Consider the following 8,174-nt stretch of genomic DNA (forward strand, 5'->3'; position numbering starts at 1 on the left):
GCCAGAACTTAAAGCAGAGGCTTAAGAAGTACTTCCTTACACATCACATTAGCGAGCTGAAGGGAAACAAACTTCGTAGCTTTTTAAAACGGGAAATTTGCTTGTTTGGAGAGATATAAAAAGAAAATCATGAATGCCTGCCCTCATCATTGATGCTTGTTGGTTACTCTTATAGGGATGGAGATTTCATGAGGAAGAGACTTAATGAAGCCTTAGATTCTCTTGACCATGTGGCAAAATCTCTAAGATCATGGGATCAATCGAATGCAATCGACTAGAACAAAGGAAGACATGTATAATGACAATGAGGTTATGGACATGCTACACGTGCAAGAGGATATATAGGAATCGAAAACCAAGTGAGTTCAAGAGTTGAAGGTGGTGAATGAAGCTCCAAGCCATGTAGTTTGATGTGTAATTTACCAATTATTTTTATTCAGAAAATCATAATACTAAAACACACATTTCATCTTGGAAAGAAGAAATACGAGGCGTCTTGTTCTCCTCGTTATTTTCAAGTTTACACTGTGAGTTTAAGCATCTACAGATTTCCTTCTTTCAAATGAAATCACAGCACAAAATTTGGAGAGAATATCTTTGCATTTTTTCTAACATAAATCAGCTTAAACATAAATATGAGTAAAAATGGTGTTCAGTTTGTTCTCCCAGATTTATATCATACAACTAACCTGCCAAAAATTAAAACCTCCCAGTCGTCTGAAGCCTGAATGCTTCATACTCATTCTGAAATCTCTTTCTATATACATACGATACCGATGCAGGAACTAGGAATTTCCAGGAGAAAATTTATGACTTAGGAGAGAACAACACAAGGCAAATGGTGCTCCCAATGACAATGATACAATATTACAGAATGGACAAAAATGCATTACCTCCCTTCTCCAATGACTCCAAGGAGCATCGGTTCAGTGTGATATATAGGGGAAGGCAGTTGGTCAGTCATACTTGTTGAAGCAGTAGATGTTTGAGTATTTTCGCTCAAAAAGCTGCTTGTAATATCATTGAAATCCCAATCTGTTAAATAACTGGGTTTTGATGTAACTGCACTTATTTCAACGCCTCCAGCAAGCATTGCCACGACCCGTGACATGGCTGGCCGCAACATTGGTGATCCCTGAGTGCACAAGAGAGCCACTCTCATGACTCGACTGACTTCATTTTCATCAAATTCTGTTAATTTTGGATCAACTAAATCCATACTTTGGTTGTTTTCATGTAAAGTCCATGCCTAAAAACAGTAGATAACCACAGAGAAAGAATAGGTTAATTTGGCAATGGTATTTTGGAAAAGAAGAGAAGAAAACGAAACACCATTTTTATATACCCATTCAAGAAGATACATCTTTCTCGCATCCAAGCTGTTGTCGGAGTTTGGTCTCCCGCTGAGGATCTCTAGAGCCACTACGCCAAATCCAAAAACATCAGCCTTCTCTGTCAGATGCCCGCGCATTGCATACTCTGGTGCCAGATAGCCACTGGAATTTTACATAAAATTCGCTTAGTGGAGGTCAATTAGATTAAGATATGTTATTATAGGTACAAATTCAACAATAAGGCCTAAAAATTCAAAGAAATTCCCAAAATAGGAACTGAATTCAAATTTATACTATCAGATATCAAGAGGAATTCATTTCTTTGATACTTCCTCTTATATGATATTAGATTTGACATTAATCAAAGTAAAATATGGAGAAATTAATTGGTCCACCATCCTCAAACTTATATATGTAAAAACGTCAAACGCTCTATTTTTATTTTTAATTTCATTAATGATGTTAGACTATGACGGTATAAAAAATTAACATTAGAATAGATTCGAGGAAACAGTCAAAGGAGTTTGCTTACATGGTGCCTGCAACCCGGGTACTGATGTGGGTTTTCTTGTCATCATACAGCTTTGCCAATCCAAAATCTGATATCTTGGGCAGAGTTCTGCATCAAGCAAAATATTGCTGGCCTTGACATCCCGGTGTACAATTCTTGCCCTTGATTCCTCATGAAGATAAGCTAACCCTCTCGCTGTTCCCAAACATATATTAAAGCGGGTTGGCCAATCAAGATGTAAATCACTTTTCCCTGCAAATAATGCTACCCATTTAGTCAAAAACTTGAAATGAGTCACAAACCTGACTGACAGAACTTCAGAGTTCAAAACCATTTCTAGAAGAGAATAATTTGCAAACGCTGGGAAGAAATTATCGAGTTAGGAAGAAAACTCAAGATCCAAGTTGAGTTACATTGACAAAATAGAAATTTCAAAATATTAAGTGCATGTAATCATTTTCAGAATGATGTTGAACAACATGACAATAATGCAAATAATTCAACAATTTAATAATATTGATGAAAGTCATAAATCACACCAGGTCAAATCAGGTAATATACATTATGCTTACCTTTCTTTTCTCAACAGACATTTTTCCTTTGGTTGCAAAGAAGAGCATGTTTTACAAATGCAAAAATATTTGAATCTTATTATTAATTTGTTTGCTTGTTCTTTTGGTTTCCTCTCATCTAAAAATTCACCTCAAGACCAACTATGACATTAGGCTCAGCTCAGTCAAGGTTACTATACTCTTCAGGCTCAAATAAAGAAATTTATAAAATCCAGAGTTAACTTTTCTTCCTGTCTAATATTGTTGCCACTACCAGATGTAGCAAAAAGACTCAGTTATAAATGGAGACATTAAAATACGGTGGAGAAATTTTTTCAAAGGTTCGTAGCAGTGTAAAATGGAAGTAGTTATCTTCATACCAAAGAGAGCACGATCAAGGCTCTTGTTTTCAAGATACTCATAAACTAGGAGCCGTTTATTTTCTTTGATGCAGAATCCATGCAACTTCACGAGGTTGCGATGCTGCACAGCAGATATGGTAGCAATCTCTGCTATAAATTGACTCTTCCCTTGTTGAGATGCTACCATAAGATCCTTCACAGCTACTACCCTCCCATCAAGAAGAGTGCCCTGTAAAATATCAGGAATCAGTATATGAAACTTTTGCGTGCTATTTTTGGCAAATCCTAAAATCAGAATCGTTCAACTTTCTCAGTACCATGCAAAGGGAATGTATTCATGAATTACATTATCAAAATGTAAAATTCAATTTACCTTGAAAACAGCTCCAAATCCACCCTCCCCTAGCTATTTGTAGGATTGAAGTTTTCTGTTGCAGTTCGCAACTCCGCATAACTAAAGGTGTTCGATATGGGGCCTATTTCAAGAAGCTCTGCAAATTCATATGAGATAATTGATAACCATATGAATTCTAGCATAGGATACCATGGAAACTTCATTGCCAATCTTTTCTAATATCATAGGCTAATAATTATCAAAGGATTTAGATATAGAGTGAGATAGATTAATATTATCATGTTCATCCTATTTATTAGAAAGCGTCATCCCAAAAATAATAAAGGAAGCCATTTTCTCACATTTTCAAGGAGTATAATTCCAGAGTGCAGAAGGCCTTAATATTCCCTTTTAAGCACATATTTGTTTCAAACATCAGGAAGATAGAAATATCATCAAGCAATTATATTATACCTATCTCTTCATTGGAATTAGACCCTCTCCTTTTGATGTAAAAACTGCACATACGAGTATAAAGCATAGAATACCAGCAGTGACTGCAATACCAGCAATTAACCCAGTGTTGCTTGTCTCTGATGGAGGAGGTGGCCTTCTTTCCGAAGCTAAGCAAAATAAATTAGCAAACATTGGTCAGTTGGTGATATTTCTCATATTCAATGAAAATTACAGTCTATCGTTCAAGTGCGATACCTGAAACAACACTGAGGGCCGAAATGGATGGTCCATAAATACCTTCAAATGGGATGCAGCAAGTACCCTTACCAGCCCAAAGCAGATGAATTTCAAGATAGTTCTTCGACACAGTAGCATTGAATTTTTCACAATTGCTCTCTGGACCCCACCTGCCTCTTTTGATATGTCAAAGTCCTTCTCTTTAAGTGCTCCCTGTAGGACAAATGAAGACAGGCTAAGATGGATCTTCTTTTGTTGTAAAAATAATCAAATGAAACTAAAACAGTGGAAATCTCATACAAGGTAGGTACAGTGATTATCAAATGAGGATGGTAAGTTTTATGATGTACAACTATTACCTGAATATATATATCAAAAACACGCCTTCCTGTACTCTCCCAAGTTCGTGTGCTCGGATCCTTAAGTAACATTTCTGCGAATTGCAGACTTACAACATAAGGTCCATTCTCGAGACCCAGGCCATAGTATCTAAGTGAACCCGGTGATATCCTTGAAGTTTTGAAAAGCTCTGGGGTGTCAGTGCCATTAACTAGTGATGAGGTATTTGCAATTCTGTCAACATACAGACCCACATTGCTAACAGCCCAATTCTCTGATCTGCTTACATAATATGATGTTGATGCAGTGCCAAGAATTGAATTATCAGACTCATATACCATGCCATCAGGCGTTGTCACCTCTTGTCCACCACACTTGATTGAGACATTGGTATCTGTCATATAGCATTAGTCAATGTGGGAACATCTTTTAATTAACTGAAGTGGTGATATATTGGCAAGGAAAGGAAGAATTACTAACATTTGGTGAGTGAAAAAGGACAATTTAGTATTTATGATCAATCAATGTAACTAAAATTAGTCTCACTGGTTCATAAATAAACAAGACACTTATTCACTGAAGAAGATGAAAGCAGCAACATTATTGCATCTTAAACGCTATCAAGACTCCACTCTTCCCAATTACCACCCTCTTCGAAAACTGTCCTATTTTCTCTCTCAATTATTGCTTTTTCATTGGTGGTGCATTGTTACCATAAGGATAACACCCTCTATTGGACAAATTTCAATTCAAAAAGTACTCGGTGTTTGCTTTTTCAGTGCATAACAAAGGTGAAAGAAAGTCTTGATACTAGGTCTATTGCATTGACATCAACTCTTTCCTTCTGGTCTGCTTGCACATTTTCACACCAACATTGAACAGTCACAAGAAAATTGTTATGAAAATTAAAACCTAGCTCATGATCTCATAAAGATTTGTGTAAAGTGAAGAATAGTAAGAATTGATGCAAATAAATAAATAAATAAAAATCTGAATAACAGTATTCTAATTTGACAGGGATGCTAAATGAGAGCCACTTGATATACATCAAACTATTACATTTGACTTAGTCCTAAAACTATAAACAGAATTTTAATAGGGCTAATAAGTTCGTCAATTAGCTGAACTCCCTATCCTGTAATGTATATGTTACCATTTTTTTTTCTTTTTTTTGGGGGGGGCGGGAGGGAGAGCCTAGAGATTTATCCTTCATGTCTTTTGAAAAGTAAATGGGGGAACTATTTGAAAATTATAGCATTGGTTTAGAGTTGACAACATTTTAGGAAATTCAATTAGGCGAAAAAATAGTTTTACCATAATTTTTTACCCCACTGTTCAGAAAGCAAATATGAGAAGCTATTCAGCAATCCTATCATCACTGTAAAAATGAACTTGATCACAATTATAGAAAAATCTATTTGGGTAGATAGCTTTTGTGGTAAATTTGATAGCACCAATGAGTTCAAATACCAAGTAGACATTATTTAAGAAAAGCAATTTAGGAAGGTAAAAGCTCCACCTCTTTTCTTTTTCCTATTGTGCTGCTACAATAATTTCTTGTAAGTACATGCAGCAGTGGCAGGTGCCAGGGTGGTAGAGTTGGAAAACTAATAAAAGCATAATCAATTAAAATTCTAACATCAAAATTTCATACTAAGTTATTAGATAATGGTTAGCATGCTAAGATTCCTAATGATGTTTGTATTTCTATTCAAATTAATGCCACAATTGTTGAACCATATCAGTAACACTGGAAGTTGGCTTTTGTGGTATGGGTTAATTTCACTTACTTCCCTTGAAGTTTTGGCTAAATACAGCTAGCCCCCATTGGTTAAAAATTTTGTCAAATGCCTTCCTTATTTTAAATTAAAGGGTAATTGAGTAAAAATAACAAAAAAAAAAAAAGGTTAGAGAAGGTATTTGATGAAATTTCAAAACAATGGAGATTAAGTATGTTTAGCCAAAACCTCAGAGGAGGTGAGTGAAATTAACCTTTTATAGTATCTCTTTTTGTTTATAAGGACTTGAATTAAATAAACAAATAAAGGATAAAAAAGGAAATTTGTAATAGAATAAAGTGGCTTACAGCGTGGAGTGTTGCATGGAAAGTTCCTCTGAAGACAGTTCAGTCCTTCAAAAATACTGCAAGCACAAATTAATGAATACTGTACATCTCATGGGGAATGCATTCCACAGCAAGCAAAACCACTTTGCTTCTTTTTTATGCTAGCTCCTGTGAATGGCTTGCTTTTAAATAGATTAGAACTACTACTACTTACCTGTTGTTTGTGTTGTCAAATACAAAGTTGTTAGCCACTAAATTCCTGCATAAAATTTATGGAAAGAAAAATGAGAGAAGTCAATACATGAAACTGGCAGGAGCATTAGTGTTTGATATAAAAAAATGGCAGGATTAAAGAAAAAGAAACATAAGGGAAGTGTCAATGCCTAAACTGTTTTTGGATATAAGTTTACACACCGATGAATCCAAAATGAAGAGAAATGATAAAATAAAATTTACTTGCTAGGTAGGTCAAAACTTTTCAAAAAATCAAATGAAAAATGGTCAAAGAATCCATCGTCATCAAGGACAAGATTTGAAATTCAAATCTTAAATTTAAGTTTGCCAATAAAATTGGGAATTGCATAATTATTATTATTTTTTAATTCAATAAGGGATTTAATAGCGAAAGGGATTTAAGAAAATTTCTCAGTCTAAGAGGAGATCGAAGCCACTATCAATGGTGAAGTCCTATCATAAAAATACTCAATCTCTATGCTTTGAACTGCAATCTTCATCTTTCCTAATCATGCTCTAAGAATGTTTTAATTCCTGAACCAATGGCAAAAATAATTATAAGACACTCAAAAATTTCTGCCTCAGGGCCAGCTCCTTAGCTCCTATTAGGAGATTGTGAGGTCCAATCAGAAAATAACGATTATTACAACATCAAGAACCTACACAACAAATATAAGAACAAGAAGAAGATGCAAAGGTATCAACAGATACTTCTCAAACATTAAACCACCAAAAAAATCAATTAATGCAAAGTATCTGAAATGGAAATTGGAGATTTTCTTCATCCAAAATTTTTGGTCCAGTACATGTGAAAAAAAAAATGAAAAGAAACAGGGCTCTATTTAAGCTGCTCGGAGCAATGTGTATGAACTAGAAAATTAAGATGAAATAAAGCATGAATCATGACTCAAGGGGCATACAATTGTAAAGTTGGATCAATCCATGTAGGAAAACCGCCTGATATCTCATTGTATGACAAATCTCTGCAAGCAAAAACATATTAACAGTTAGCAGGTACACAATACACAATAAAACCATGATATTAAAGAAATCTGACAAGATTGTATAACTTCTGCAAAATGGATGATTACAACATGCTGTGGACAAGTTAGAAATTTTGGCCCAATGAAAACTGCATCAGTTCATATTTTTAACAAAGCCAGAAAGGTTAGAAGTTCTATCTAAGGCATTCTTGAGAATAAATTTCAACATCCAATGGTAACAGCATCAGTTTCTTTCTCCAAATCTTTCTGGAAAAAAAAAATAGTAATTCCAGATTTAACCCATTAAAGAACAAAAAGAAGGTTGGATGGGATGGTGAGGAGGACAGGAGATTTGGATGGGGTGATTGGAGGGCATGGGCATGCATACATACACACAGACACATAAAAACACAAATGCAAAGAAATTTTTTGTTAACTGTGAAAGTACTGGCCATAAAATCCAATAGATCAATCCAAATAGGACAAGAGTTTACATGGTTTGAAGCTTATCACTTTTTTTGTCAGGAAGAACCATAGAAGCTATTGTTTCCAAGAAACCTGAACATTGAAATAATAGTAGAAGAGAAACCAGAAAATGATGTTGGTTAGTAGCATAGGAAAGATCTTCAAGAAAAAGAGGAAAGGGCTTATTTGATCCTTACAAGGCAGTGAGATTGTTCATGTTGAACAAAGCATTTGGAATTCCTCCTGTTAAGTTGTTGAAACTCAAATCCTGCAAAAATAAATAAAAGAACAAAGAAATAGATA

At 34.9% G+C, this 8,174-nt stretch overlaps 1 pseudogene; it reads right to left on the reverse strand.

Moving 5' to 3' along the window:
* Positions 1 to 581: 581 nt before the first annotated feature.
* LOC117923044 overlaps positions 582 to 8,174 on the reverse strand; it is a 63,343-nt pseudogene continuing 55,750 nt past the window's right edge.

This window comes from Vitis riparia, chromosome 10 (assembly GCF_004353265.1).
Source record: "Vitis riparia cultivar Riparia Gloire de Montpellier isolate 1030 chromosome 10, EGFV_Vit.rip_1.0, whole genome shotgun sequence".
Classification (NCBI taxonomy): Eukaryota; Viridiplantae; Streptophyta; class Magnoliopsida; order Vitales; family Vitaceae; genus Vitis; species Vitis riparia.